The sequence below is a fragment of the Pinus tabuliformis genome, chromosome 1_2, assembly GCF_031772625.1.
Source record: "Pinus tabuliformis cultivar Carrire ecotype Pingquan chromosome 1_2, CPIR1, whole genome shotgun sequence".
Classification (NCBI taxonomy): Eukaryota; Viridiplantae; Streptophyta; class Pinopsida; order Pinales; family Pinaceae; genus Pinus; species Pinus tabuliformis.
Genome location: NC_142298.1, coordinates 318,653,498 through 318,670,013, shown reverse-complemented (window position 1 = coordinate 318,670,013; position 16,516 = coordinate 318,653,498).

Genomic DNA, 16,516 nt, shown 5'->3' with positions numbered 1-16,516 from the left:
AAAGACATGAGCTGTTTCATATTAGATTTGTTTCCAAGCATCAAAAGATTGATACTTTGTTTGATAGTGGCTCACAAGTAAATTTAATTTCTAAAGCAATTGTAAAGAAGTTTGGATTACTAACCACACCTCACAAAAATCCATATCCATTAGGTTGGTTATGTGATAAAGCACAGCTACAAGTGACTAGACAATGTAAACTTAGGTTTTCTTTTGGGTCAGTGTTTGTAGATGAGGTTGAGTTAGATATTGTTCCCTTGGATATATGTGGAATTGTTTTAGGAAGTCCTTACTTTAATGATAGGAAAGCTATTTTCTATAGAGCTGAAAACAAGTATCAACTCGTTAAAGATGGAATCGAATATATTGTAAGAGCTCATAAACTCAAGAATAGTTATACCCTCGTAAACTCAAGGCAGATGAAAAGAATTGTAAATTCATGCAAACAAATTTTACTGATGGTTGTAAAGGAAAAGAAACTTGATAAAACCTATTTGAGTGCTATAATGCTAAACAACAAGCTGATTTAGAAAAAGTTGTTTCAGAATATGATATACTATTTCAAGAACCTAAAGGTTTGCCACCCAAAAAGGAAATAGTACATGATATTAATTTGCAGCAAGATGCTCCATTGCCTAACATCGGAATATACAGGTTGTCCACTTTAGAGAATGCAAAAATCAAGAAGCAGGTACAAGAGCTGCTCGAGAAGGGGTTCATAAGGCCTAACACATCGCCTTGTGGGTCTCTGATTGTCTTGGTGAGAAAGAAAGATGGCTCATGGAAAATGTGCATTGATTACCGAGCATTGAATAAGATAACGATCAAAAATCATTATCCCCTTCCTCGCATAGATGATCTATTAGATCAGTTGAAAGAAGTTGTTTATTTTTCCAAGTTGGACTTGCATAATGGCTATCATCAGGTCAGAGTTGCAGAGCAAGATGCATGGAAGACTGATTTCAAAACAAAGCAGGGATTGTATGAGTGGTTGGTTATGCCTTTTGGCTTAACTAATGCTCGTGCTACTTTCATGAGAATAATGAATGATGTACTCAAACCTTTTATTGATGATTTTGTGATTGTATATTTGGATGACATTTTTATATTTAGTAAAACATGGGAAGAACATTTAAAGCATGTCAAGAAGACTCTAGATGTTTTGAAGAAAGAGAATCTTTATGTTAAGCTCTCAAAATGTGAATTTGGCAAAACATCTTTGAATTATTTGGGTCATATTGTAGGGGGTGGTGAACATGGAAAATTTTAGGGGCGAATGTTCGCCCTTTGGCGAAATTAAGGGGTTTTAAATTTTTAGTGGGCGAATATTTTGTATCATAGTACATTTTTACAAATCACCTCAAATAGCCCACCTTATTTTAAGGAAGAGGGTAAAAAAGGTAAATTTAGCCCTTGAAATTAGGAGTTACAACCTTCCATTCACCCTAATTTTCAAGAATAGGTTTTATTTAAGTGAATCCTATGGGCCAAATACCATATTTGTAAAAGAGGTATGGTAAATTAATAAAAATATAAATAAACGAGAGGTATGGTAAACAAATAAAACGTTTTTTTATATTTACTCCATAAGTCACCTTATATTTACGAACACTCAAAAAATGCATTATATTTAGGTGAAACCTATGGGCAAAATACTATGGGACAAATACCATGGGCTAGATTATTATTAATACCATGCAAAAAAACATTAATAACCTTAATATTAGTATTAATAAAAATAAAAATGGCACATGGTATTGACCCATGGTATTCACCAAAATGGCACATGGTATTGACCCATGGTATTCACCTGGAATGTAGCCTATTTAAATGGGGGAATTGAACCAGCATAGATCCATCTTTTCTCTGGATCTACTAACCCCCGAAAGGTATCAAATATCGTGATATGCAAACTAGCATAGAGTCAAAAAATATTTGATCCCTCTCGGGGCTTGGTGGATCAAGAGTAAAAATGGATGTTGTAATTTAATGTATGTTAAACATTTTAGCTTGGTTAAAATAAAAAATAAAATAAAAATCAACTATTAATTTTATTAATTTTTATAAATTACTAATAGTAATTTTTAAGATCCAGGTTTATGATAACCCATGGTATTGACCCATGGTAATACCATGGTATTCATGTGAGCATAGACTATTTAAAGGGGAAATTCTATCATCTTAGATCCATCTTAATTCTGGGTCTACCAAGTGCTCAGAGGGATAAATAGATTTCATCCCCCTAAGAGTGGTAGATGTGGAGTTAAGATGGATATAGGTTGGTTTTTATGATAATGAAGATATTAAATAGACTTAGGAAATTATATTGTAAAAACATCTTAAGGTGAATGGTTAAAGCATAGACATTGGACAAGTATATTTGTATACTTCTGTTTTAAATTGAAACAAATCCAGGGCTAAAAGGAATGGATTGATTGCACTAGTCATCCTTCTATAACTTTTCAACATAGGCTGGAGTAAACAAATTGTAATTTGGGTAATTTTTGTAACTACAAACAGGAACATACTTGTGTATTGGCAGGGTGGTTACGAGGTCCCTAGAAGTGATGAATTTGAATTTTTCTTGGTTTTATATATAGTATTAGATTTTTTCTCATGCTTTCTGTGAATGACACGGGTGAATTTTATCCTACACCCACTAGGTTATCGATATGTAATTTCAGTAATTTTGATTTCAAAAGATATTTTAAAGAAATGCAATGATTTCATTTGTGTATTCAATAAACACAATATTCTAATGGAATTCTGCATTTGTGGTTTACCTATACAGATTCCATGGAGAAGTATTAGTGGTGTGACATCAATTGTCCTCAAGCAGAGGCTTTAGTTTTACTCTTTTCTAGAAGCAAATACTTTCTTCCAACATTTTTGAGTTCCATGAAAAATTTGAAAGTCCTAATAGTATTCAATTATGGGTTCAAGAGAGACATAGTATTCAATTATGGGTTAAATAGATCCACACTGAATGATCTATCGGCCTTATCTTCACTTAGTTTAAGACTATTCACTTGGAGAGGCTACATGTGCCAATGTGCCCCCACTTCAAGAGCATAGTAAAGTCATGTAGAACTTAGAGAAGCTATCTTTAAGCTTTTAGTGAAGATTGGAAAAATGTTTGGGTTCAATAACACCCAGTCGAGCATTAAGCTTCCAATAATGCTAGACTTTATCTTGGAGCACTTTTGTGATTTGGAGGAGATGCCCCCTCGTATTTGTGACACATCTTCAGTTCTGAATTGGACTATTACTAATTGTCATTTCCTTTGAAAGTTACCTGATGACTTGGGGAACCTCAACTCTTTAATAATGTTAAGGAAGGAAAGAAAGTACATTATGTTAAGTTCTCTTATGCTTTTTCAGGTTTTTCTTGGATATCTACAACGTTTGAGGTAGGAAAGTACATTCTGTTAATGAAAATTTGTCTTGATAGAAAGGCCCAATTTCAAATTCTAATGCTTTCAAAAAGCATTGTATAATTGTAACGTTTCTAAAAGGAAAACATATTTTTTCAATTTAAGTATCATGATCCCATATTCCAACTTATTTTTCAGTAACCCATTAGGCTTTGTAGCTTTTAATAAATCCATGTCTCTTGATAAGATCCTCTTCCAAATTAGAACGCAATTTCCTTTTGGCAATAACCACATACAATGTCTTGATTTCATTATTGAGAAAATAGAGGTTGTGAAACAAGCTTGTGCCATAAAAGGACTTGATTCATTGATTATGTATCAATTATGGCTCTTGATGTAGCAATGTCTTGATTTTGTTGCTTGAAAATAGAGGTTATGCTTTACTATTTCACATAATTTCTTACAATCTTTCCATAAGTATTGATTTGTAATCTCAGTCACTGAGGGATGACAGTAATGACAAAGGTAATATTCCATGGTTTGAAGTTCCTCTCTTACTAAATATTTAAATATATCACCACAATTTAAATGTTAGTTAAAGGAATTGTATTTGATTTGTAAACAATTCATTGCTTGATTTATAGATTTTGATTTTTTCCCTTTTTTATTTTTTTTCTCAGATTTGGTATGAGATATCTTCCAAGATTTGGGTTCCCTAGTTTCCCCACCATAGCTACGAGGTTCAGATGCTATCATTAAATATTCTTGGAACGTTACAACCTTTCCAGTAAGTGTACTTTGAAACATTGTTGTTGCTTTTCCATGGTGTTAATGCAAATAAGCACTGCAACTAGTGCCATTATTTAGATTAAGTGTCGAAATCTAGGTGGTCTTGTAATGATGGAGTGATTGTTTTCTAGCTACTAAGGCCATATGCATTTTTATCTCTTATGTTGTCCTGAGATATTCAAATTCAGAATAATAATTGAGGTCTCGTTTCCACTGTAGATTTCAGTCCGTTTCTTGAACATAATATATAGTAGATTATCTTTTACTAATCAACTGTGGATTTGATCCCTTGCAGGAAAGGAAATTCAAAGTGACTTTGATTTCACATTGATTTGTCAAAACATCCACACAGGAAAGGAGATTCAAAGTGACACTGATTTCACACTGCTTGTCAAAATGGAGGCGAGAGAAAAGAAAACTTTGTATTCAACAATGCTCTTAATTTCATACGTACATGCACAAACATATTAGTAGAAAATATTGAAGGGTTGCCTAAGTAATATTTTCCATTCCACTACATTCTTTACAGCTTGTAAATAAATAACTTGGAACAATTCATTACACTACTTGTTATTCTTTATTAATCAGTGATTAAGATTTTGATATTGAATTGGCGAAGATTTTTCTTCCTTCTGTGAAATTGTGTGTTCTATAATGCTTCTTTTCCATTCACTATGTATAGCATATAAAGTGTGTCTAATGGAGTAGGAAGATTGGAAAGTCTTGTGATCCTTGAACTATGTTACAAGGCAGAAACCCAATGGGGCAAGGTAGGTGCATCCCCACAAAGGGATCATAAATACCAAAGTTGGTATTGGCTAGTGCCTTGAGCTAGAAAATTTCCTTTACCCTTGTATTAACAGTGAATCTGGAGAGGATTCTAATATTATCTTTATAAGATTTATATCAGTTAAGATTGATGAATAAAATTCATGAGACATGAGCTAGGATGTCCTTGCAAGGTGGTTGTTGATTATTGGAAGCTATGATGGCCATTATGTCAGGCCAAGTGGTCTCACTCCCTTGATCGTGAGCACGATTGTGATCAAGATGGAAGATTTCATAGTCTAGATTGATTGTTTAGCAGTGATAGTTAGTGAGCTCATTCACAAAAGCTTCTATTTCACTAATCCTTTTTATAGAGTTGTCAGATTCAATTTCCAAAGGTTTTAATTACACTATAGAGTTGAGTTTTGAGAGAGTTGTGATTCACAGTGTTAAGTATAGCAGCTATGACACTTGAATGAAGACAAGCATAGTAGAGGTATCAGACTCTATTATAAGGTTACCTACATATTATAAGGGACTTGGTTGGCTTTTTTATAATTTTATAAGCAAGTTCCATGTTGTGGAAATGTGAAAAAAAACAATGATATTGCCACCATGTGGCTCTTGTCATATATGGTTTTATACTTTTTCAAAAAATTCTCTAAGAGTTCACAATGCTAAGATTCACTAGGACTTTACAAAGTTTTATTATTTAGTGAAAGACTCGCCAAGATCTTACAAGATTTTATAATTGAGTAAAATATTCGCCATGCCTGGTGAGAGATTCGCCAAAAAATTATATATACATATTATATTATTGATAAAATCGCCTTCCATTTTTCCTATATACCATGGAGATTCGCCCATTTATTATACATATAATTTTGGGGGGGTTCTTAAAATTTTCCCTGGTGGTGAATTGAAGGTAGATCCCTCTAAGGTTGCAGTCATTTTAAACTGGCCTAAACCCAAATATGATACAGAAGTAAGAAGCTTCTTAGGAGCAGCACAATATTGGAGAAAGTTTATTTCTAACTTTTCCCTGATTGGAGCTCCCGTACATGCTTTAACAGGATTGAACAAGGTGTTTTAGTGGGGAGGAAAACAGCAAAAAGCCTTCAACACCTTAAAATAAATTATTAGTATAGCACCAATGCTATCACTACCTGATCTTCAAAGACCATTTGATATTGAAACAGATGCCAGTGACTATGCCATGGGAGCAGTGTTGATGCAGCATGGTAAACCCATATGTTATCATTCTGAGACATTTAATTCTGCAGTAGTTAATTATCCCACGTATGATAAAGAATTGTATGCATTAGTATAGTGTGTGAAAAAGTGGAAACATCACCTAATGGGCAAAGAGACAGTTATACATACTGATCATCAACCACTTCAATATTTACACTCACAAACAAAGTTGCAACAATCAAGACACTATAGGTGGATGGGTTTTCTACAACAATTTCATCTTGTCATCAGATATAAAAAGGGCATACACAATAAAGTTGCAGATATGTTGTCCAGACCAATCATAAATGCATCCACTATACTTAAGCATAATTTAGTATTGCATGAAAGCTACATTCAACAGTATGCTCAAGATATAGATTTTAAAGATGTATATGCAACTTTAAGTCATGGCAAACACGTAGAAAAACTGGATTATCATGTTAAGGACTAACTCTTATATCATTTGGGAAAGTTATGCATTCCTCAAATAGAAAGAGTAAGGATAATACGAGAAGCACACACTTCTCTAATATCAGGTCACTTTGGTGTAAGTAAAATAGTTGCCCAGCTGCAAAGATTTTGTTATTGGCCGAAAATGCATGAGACAGTTTCTAGATATGTTAGAGGGTGTACCATGTGTGCTAAAAGCAAGCCAAGCAACAGAAAACTAGGCTTGTACACTCCACTACTAGTCCCTTCTCATCCTCGGGAAAGTGTTTCCATGGACTTTGTTGGGGGATTGCCTAAATCTAGAAAAGGTCATGACTATTTATATGTTGTTGTGGATAGGTTCAGAAAAATGTGTATTTTAATACCTTGTAACAAACAGATTACAGTTGAAAAAACTACAAAGATGTTCTTTCAGCATGTATGGGTTCATTTTGGATTACCCACTTCTATTATATCTGATCGAGATACTTGATTTGTTAGGAAATTTTGGTCAAGTTTGTGGGAATTGATGGACACCAGACTGAAGAAGAGCATAGCCTTTCATCCACAAACAGATGTCCAAACAAAAGTGGTCAACAAGACAATGATCCAGTTGCTTAGAGGCTATTGCAACAAGCATCCCAAGCTTTGGGATGAACATTTATGTTATGTGCATCATGCTTACAACCGAGCTAAACATTCTTCTACACAAAGTTCTCCTTTTGAGACATGTTTTGGTTTCACACCAAGGTCTCCCTTGGATTTTGTCTTTGGTAAAGACATAGTGGTTGATGGACATAGTGATGTGGACAAGGCAACCAAGTTCATCGAACAAATCCAAGAGATTCACCAAGCAGTACAGGAACAGTTGGAAAAGAGCCAAGCTAAGTACAAGGCAAGGCATGACAAGCATCGGATTGAGCATAGTTTCCAAGTTGGTGATCAAGTCTGGCTGTATATCAGCAAAGACAGGATGCAAGGTGAAGGTAAGAAGCTGAAGCCAATAAGGTATAGACCTTTCAAGATACTTGAGAAAATTGGTGAGAATGCTTTTCGCCTTAATTTACCAGCTTACATGCACATCTACTCAGTAGTTAATGCAGACAGCTTGAGACTATTTGAACCTTCATTGATTGAAGATCCTGAAGAGCAAAGTCAATTGCCTTCTATTGATGATCTGTTACCTGAATATCTCAATGAGTTGCAGGAAGATACAGTTCTGGACAGGAAGGTGAGAACTACGTGCAGGGGGGATGTTGAGTACCTGAGAATTGGACTCAAAGGTTCGAAGCCAAGCAGTGCGAAATGGATAGAAATTGAGCAGGCAAGGAAACTGTATCCTCATTTGATTGGTGCTTAAAAACCAACTTTTGGTGGTCCAAAAGATTTTTCAGTGGGAAGGTCATGATTCGAATTGGATCCTAGAACACTCTCTAAGTTTTCATAACTCTGTAAAATTATGCCAAAAAGATTCAAGTCTTAAAAGGATCGAGCTATCAGAAGGAATCCTCGTGACAATTGCAGATTGTGACCAGCACGGAGCAACGAGGACCCTCGGTCAAGCGCACAGACTGAGGGCCCATGGTAATGCGCATTGGGGACAAACTGGCAAAACTGGGAGCCAGATCAGAGAACGGGAGTAGATTCTGATACGCGATTAGCGCTAAGTGCTAATCGCGTATCGCAGGGCGTCCCCCTCAGTGAAGGAAAGCCCCGAAGCGCCCGGACCCGAAAAGGTTATAAAACGCGGAAAAGTACCGGTTTCAGTTCTGGCGGAGCAGGATTCCACAAAAACCAGGCAGGATATTGGAAGGGCCTTGAGGCGGTAAGTGGTTTAGACCGAGTCCTGCCCGATGCCACACAGCGAGTGACACGCGTCCAGTGGAGGAGAGAGAAAACCGCGCATATCGGATGGGTAACCGTCGAGCTAATTATTCGCCTGATATGCATGATGACTGTAGGATCTGGGGGGTCCAGATCAACGGTGGAGGCGCGTCCCGATGAATGACCGGATTTGACCAATGATAAAGCAAGATTATATGGGATTTGGAGTCCGATGTGGACGATGAGTTGGCAAAAGATTCGTATTTCGCGGGCAATCTTGGAGCAAATGGAAATAACAACCGTTCGAATGTGTCCAAGGAACCTGACACACTCACCCGTTACAGAATAGGTGGCCACCTCCCTAGTAAGCATTACCAGTGATGATGACGCAGAATAGAGGAATTCAAATAGACAGAGAGGCAAGAGAACCAAAGCGTCGGGAAGCGGAAGCGAACAGTCAGAAAGAAGATTGGCTTTAAAGCCACGAACTGACAGAAACAAAGTGAGCAATGAGAAGTAAACATAAAGCCAGAAAGAGTATGCCAAGAGCAGAGAACAGAGCTGAGTTGACCAGAAGGCAGCATCGAGCCAGACAGAGTAAGAGAAAGTCAGAGAGTTTGTGTACTCTAAGGAAGGCTTGAGAGTTTCAAGCAAACTCCTTGATAAATGTTTGTCATATACTGAGTCTCAAATTGGGCTCATACTACTTTTACCAATAGAGGTCGAGTTTCAATAAGGAGAGTCTGTGTACTCCAGAGACTTGGGGGATCTAAGTCCAGTCCTACTGATTTATATCTGTTGAGTGAGACTCAAATTGAGCTCACTGTTGTAAAAACTCTGCTTTGAAAACATAATAGAGAGGCCACCACTAAAGGCTGGACCAAGAGACGCAGCCCAGGAGCATTGGGTGAACTCCTTATTAAACTTGTTGTGTTTACATGTTTTACTGTTATGTTTTCACTAGCTGCTTCAATGTCTATGTATTTCGCAATCTTATCAATCTGTTGGATGAAGTAACATAGGCACCTCCATGCACATGAGTCTGTAATACCTTTAATTCTTTGTCCTGGATAAATTCCAGATCAATTCTAAACATTTCCATTTTGGTGTATTTAGACCTACAATAGTCCCTATACTTGTTTTTAAAGTCTTGTTGCATTTGAGCCCACGTAGTGATGTTATCCCCAGGTAGATCCATGAACCAACACAAGGTTGCATCCTTAAGGGTAGATGGGAACAACTTTAGCTTTTGGTCATTAGAGGTATAGTCATAAGTCCTACAGACAACAAAAAACTCAAACGTAAAAGTATCAGGGTCCTCAAAGGTTAAGCCATGGAAGTGAGGAAGGGCTTTTATTCTTCATCCTAGCATCTCCATTAGTTTCTCTGATAGGGAAAACCTACCCATTCATTTTTTCAGCCATAGTGTGGGTATGTGGAATGGGTTCTTATTCTTCCTTAATATGTTCTTCAAAGATATCAGGTTGTTCGCCTAAGGGGTCTTCTAACTCACCTATAGTCATAGAGGGAAGTTGAAAATCACCGAAGAAGAGTGAAGGTTTATTGTTTGATGGTGTGGGGGTGTTTGGAAAGAATTTTCCTAGAGTGTCTCTACTCCTACAAGGCATGAAAGTAATTTTTTTCTTCTTTTATATGATTTTTCAAAACTCAATGCAAAATAGAAAGAAAAGCACAAATAACATCTACCTAGACACCTCCCCGGCAATGGCGCCAAAAAGTGGTGAGCCGTGGTATTGCACCAAGAGTATTACAACTCCTAGAAGCTCCTCAACTCTATTTATCAACCCCGGGTTCATACAAACTTTGAGGTGAAAGTGCTATATACAAAGTAGATGGAATTCTACTCATGCCACCCTCAACTAGGTCATTTGATCATTAGGGCTCCAAGACCATTCTTCTACTGAACTAAAGGGGATTAACTACTGAAAGCATAATTCAAAAGCTAGTCCTAGTGTAGAGAAAGTAAATTCTTTTCAACTCTAACTTGTAAATGTTGTCAACTTGTAAATGCTACTCATTCAATTAATGAAAGAACACAAGAATTATGTTACCTGCAGAAAGGAAACTACCCTAATTACAATCAACCATCTAGCTATCAGATTCACTTGAAAACATAAGATTATCCTACCAATTCACAACTCAATAATTCAAGCATCATTTATCTAACTCACACTTGCAGATTAAGTAATGTCTTAATTTCCAAATCTGTAATGAAGAAACTATTGATATTTTCTCTCACAGTAAAGGAAAATGAATGGAGGTAATGGCCTAGGTGGTACCTTTGATCATGGATTCCAAGATGAGGGATTAACCTACTCCTAAACTAAGCTACATTGGCATTACAGATCAAAACAAGGGAAAAACAGGCTGCCACAGGGTTCCTGTATTGCTACAAGAAGTCCTGAAATGCTACAGGAAGTTTGCTGAGAGGGTTTGGAGGGTAAGGATGATGGGATAAAGTGATGGAAAGATGGATTAAGGCTGTGCGAAATGCATGGAAGATGACCAACACCCCTAGCCAAACCCAACACTTCAGGAAGGCCATATTTGGGCTAAGAGAGATGCTCAGAGTGACCTAAAAATGAAGATCAAGAACTTTGGTTGGAATTCATCAAAAGAGAGTGGAGAATTCCTAGAGGAGGTGGTGAAAATATCCCCTTCCTGTAGATCCAATAGTCCTGCAACATCACATGCACATATTCTTCCTTTCATTTGCAAAATATTACAATCAATGGTGGAAAAGATGAGTTGAATTTGGAAACTATCTAACTTATGATAAGAAGTCGATCTATGCAAAGAATTCACTTCTAAGCTACAACAATCATATGTAAAGCAAGACAACAAATGTAGACTTTTCCAAGAAATCATAAACAAGAAATCACAAAATGTTTTTGGGCTTTGATGGTGGAGTCCTCTAATCATACTTACATGAGAGAGGTGAGACAGAGGCCACATTCACAAAATTTTTGAGGAACTATACTCTACTGAAATGCAGCAACTAATAAAACATTCTAATATAAAAGAAATATAAATACATAAGAGGGACCTAAGATACTGGGGTTGGGCCCAAACACAAGAGCTTTAGCTCACTGGACTAACTCAATGATGGATCAAAATTAAACTTCTCATTATCATTCTAGAAATGTCAAATACATCATAAAAAATAGCAGTCACAAGTGCTTGAGCTCAATAGCCTCTTAGCTACAACCAAAATTTGAATCCTAATGAGTTCCTTAGCATGTTTATTTATACAAAAGGGTAGCTACCAACAACTCCCTAGAAAATAGAGATGTTTGTCTCCCAAACTCGAGAAAGGTGGATCTAGATCTTCCTTGAACTGCACTGGCTTGGCTGCCAATGACCTTGAGTTGATGAGAGATAGAGTGGTGATATTTGACTAATTGGAGGAGTTAAGGAGGTGGAAAACCTCCTACAATCTCGCCTTGTTGTCTACTTCGAGCTCCTACACTCAAATTATCTCAAAATTTCTCCAATTCCTACATTTAAAACATATTAGGCCACATGACATAGAAACACATCTTTTACCCCTCACACTAAGCATAATATAACAAAATTTGTAAATAAATGTGAGAAAGAGATGATTTTAAAGCTAAAGGATGGCAGTGTCACCCTTATGATATACCTATTGATGAGCCTCATCATAGTGACCTTTAATTTTGAGTTTAAATGTGCAAAACACAAGTTATTTAGAAAAATGATATTTTTTGGCAAAGAGTATGTTTCTATCACTTTTTCAAACTCATTAAAAACTTATGAAAAAGTGAAACCAGGAGTTCTCTTTATGCCCTTTTCAGACTCCCTAAACATGAAAAGATCGTCAAGTACTTGACTATTCGAACTCGTAAAAGTAAATGAACAATATTCTATTCGGTATAAGTTTTCCCCTTTTACGGATTGAATTAGACTATTTAAGAAAAAGGTATATGTTGACTAATCATGGTCAATAGAGTTATCTCCTACATTATTTTACCCTTTTCCTGGCTTAAGACACTAAATTTACAAAAAAACACATTGTGGAGTTTACTTATGTTTTTTCCTTGACTCCCTAAAAATGAAAAACATCGAGTTTTACTTTCTCCAGGCTCGTTAAAATTTTACGTTGAAATAAATGAACAGTTTTTATTTTTGTGTCTTTTAAAACTCTTTAAACATGAAAATGACATCGAGTTACCCCTTCACTAGACTCGTAAAACTTAAATAGTGCAGGACTTGTCAATCATGACGAGACCGAACCACTCCTTCTTAGGGTTCATTAAAAATACTTCAAAGGACTCATTCAAAGGATGAGCTTACAGGACAAGCATATGTTATCCTCCTCAAGCTTGCCAAAAATAAAGAGGTACTTTCTAGTAATAGTGGGGGGGAATTTGGAAAGAACATTTGTTTTTATATTACAAAGGAAGTATGTCACTCTTGAACATGACACTTTGTCACCTTTGTGTCCGGGTTGGGAAATCCATTTGTCTCCTAACTTACCATACCTTATTGAAATTCTTTAGTTGGTTTTGGGTATTATTTTTTAGTCAAATTCTGAAAAGTCAGAATGTCGTGTCGCTGATATGTTCAAGAGAAGTCCAACCTCAATCAAAATTACTTTGTTATTCATAGTCTTAAATCACGTCAACCATCCCTGAGCTAGTCATGAATTACTCAAAACTATTGTTCTTCAAAACTTGACATGAGTTTCATGTCAAAAGTCCTCCTGCGGCAGGTCGCTTCCTATCGACTTCAGCTCATTATATAGGAAGTTGATCTAGAAACCTTCTTCAGTACCTTTCTAGCATTCCTTAATGGAAGGTTTCTATCTTTTGACAACGAGTTCTCATCATTGACCTTCGATCGAATGATTCTATGAGTGTTCGACTTCAGCACATCTATTCACACTTCATAGATTGTACTGGAAGTACCTTGAGAACCATTGTCATTATTGGTGGTTTCTCTCGTTCTTGTTGACGATTCACATCATTGACCGATAATCAAGTGATTTCTACCATGTTCGACTACAAGACTCACTCACGTGGTTAAATTTATACTACGGATCGAGAGACGAAGATCAAGACCCTAGATCTAGTTTCATCCATCCAACCTGCGTGGAGTTATTAAATATTCATGATTGCAAACATATATCCATTGATGGATGCGTCCATACTATGTCATTTATTGACATGGATCTTTAGATGTATTTTCGTACGGGTTCTTTGATACATTTATGCTTTGAGTACGGGAACTCATACCTCAACAATGATTTTATATTGCATTGTAACATTTGATTGATTGTTTTAGGTCTCTGAATCTAGTATCTAACTCGAACCTTGGCATGATAAAGCACCACAGTCATCAAACATCTTTTCTAACTTTTCACTTTAGGGGGAATTTTTTTACACATCATTTTGTCGCATTAGGAAAATGACCATCAATCCGAATCTTTTGCTATCCATAAAAGTGTTCCAAAGTATCCCCTTGCAAGGCTAGAACCTAAACAATCCCAAAGGTAATGAAATTCCTGGATCTCAAGGCCCAAAAACGTATTTTTCTTCCTGCACAGTTCCCTAGTCCATTTCTACGCATACACATAAGAGACCATTAGAAACTACACAAAAATGAGATCTGTATAACACAATGGCTTGTGCACATGACTTAATGCATGTAAAAAATAAAAAGTTTAGTATAGAAGCTTTGTTAGTTAAAACTTTCCCAACTAACAACTTTGAATGGATGATTACTCAAGCTTGATCCCTCCCATCCTGGAGTTACTTCCCTCTCTTTTTGGATCCCCTGTCCCACCATTTATGGACCTCATCCCTTAGGAAGAGGATCCCAAACCTCCTCATCTTTACCTATAAATCAAACACAGGCCAGAGGATTGGAGAGGACTATTGAAGGTAGGATTATACTGCAAAAATAAGGTTAGAAGGCTTTTCAACCAATGAGAGGGTTGGATATTGTGATAAGAGGCTTGTAACATCAAGGCTTTGAGGTTGTAAGTTTTTTCTCCCTTTTATTTAATAAAAATAAGTTGTTATTTCCTAATCATTTCTATTTTGATATCATTTTTGGGATTCCTTGATCACTCACATAGGTTATGATTGGTTATTGATTCAATTTATGATATATACTGAGTTAAGTATTTCATTTATCTTTCATTCTATACACTAGATGCTTTGATCCTTTGTGTGTTTATGTCTATTCATATCTCCTTCAAAACATCATGGAGAAGTTGTGGAAAGCGCTAGAACAATCTCTAAAGCATCAAGGATAAGCTAACTGTCAAAGGCACTAAAAGGGACTTCAACAGGCATTTTGTTAAAATGGTAAGTGATCTCTCTCATATTATTTGTTTCAATCAATCGTAAGCTAAGGAAAGGTAGAATTTCTTCTCTTGTTTTTTACTATATTTCGTTTGGGATCTAGGGAGATCCATCATGTCAACAAGAGGGATTAGTCCGCCTAACACTCCCTTAGACGAAGACACTAATGTGTATACGGCAGAAGTTTCATGAGCTATTGTATCATTGAAAATGCAAGGATTCCAAAGAGGGTTCATGTAGGACGTTTATAACACATGTGTGGCAAGAGTTTACATCTTTTATTTTTTTCACCTAATCCTTCAAGGATTTAAGTATCATATGTTGTCATAGATGGTGGAAGTATAAGGGATGTTGGTTTTGTTGGCGATGTTAATTTGGGTGCTTCCTATATATCTCATATTCAACAAAGGTTTTATTTCCCTAGTTTCAATTCTTGAAGGCCTAATATGCGGGTTGTTTGATGGACAAAGGTGATGTTGTTGAGGACCGGAAATTTTTAAATTCTTTGGTGTTGCACTATATTTTTCAGGATGATTTATTTTTGGTAGGCAAAGTCTTTATTGTTACAAGTGGGTCACATAATTTCCATGTCAAGTGAATTGTCCCCGGAGGGAATGTTTTTATATATATGAGACATTTCCTTTTCGGGACAACAATGTACTTCTTCAGATATATATCTGATTAGGAGCTCAGGACCAAGTGCCGTAAAATGGTCAAAAATGAAAGTACTCAGAACTAGTTTGAACCTGAACGACTGGATAGAGCTCGTCTTCCTTATTCCGGCGCTGCAAATGGTTCGAAAAACGGTCTCCGTATGAGAAAGTTATGCCAAAAAGAAGGCCTAATAACATTGAAATTTTGAATTTTTTCAAAAAAAAAAATTAAAAAAGAATATTCCACAGGATATTCATTGGAATATTCCGTCATGGGCAACGAATGGCAGGCTGCCCCGTGGCAGGTGTGGAGGCCACCACGTGGCCAAGGTGACATCATCACTTTGGGCGGATGTTTAAAAGTTTGGTCGAATTGTGGTTTGAACCCGCGACCTCCTTACCACAAGCCACACGTCTTACCACTTGACCACGGCGGAAGGACTTGGCATGAGGGCGGTGGAATTTGTTTATGAAGTTTAACCTTCATTTGGGCGGGGCCCTAACAGGGCCACCCTCCCATGCCATACGACCCAACCCCGGAACCGTAGGCTTAAGCCTACCCGCCAGCGGAAAAACGCCAAGGTTAACGTTTAATGTCCAACGTGGTTACATTTGAAACGAACGCGGATTGAACAACATGTTCAATGGCAACCTAACCTCCGACGAATGTTTGGTCACATGCACGCTAAAACTGGAGTTAAGGCAGTTAGACTGGCGGGAATATTGGCGGAGCGCCAAATTTGGGTGGTCCCGCCATAATTGGCGGACCTATCTGGACCTCCACTACAGTTAGCTGGAGTGATTTTAGGCCAAATTGGAGGAAATCTTCAATGAGCCATAACTTTGGCTAGGAAAGTCCTTTTTGGACGAATTTTTTTTTGATTTTGGGTATCTTCGACCTTCTGAAGCCATTGGCATAGGTTTCATAGCCATCTGAGGTCATTTTCAGGTGATTTTGCTTCGTGGAAGTTCCAAGAGCCACTAGAGCCAAATCAGTTTGGGAGCTGCATTGGGAAGTGTGCAGCCAGTGAATGTGAAACGAAGGTCATTCCTAAAGGTTTTCAGCATTCTGAATCTATTTATACAGATCATT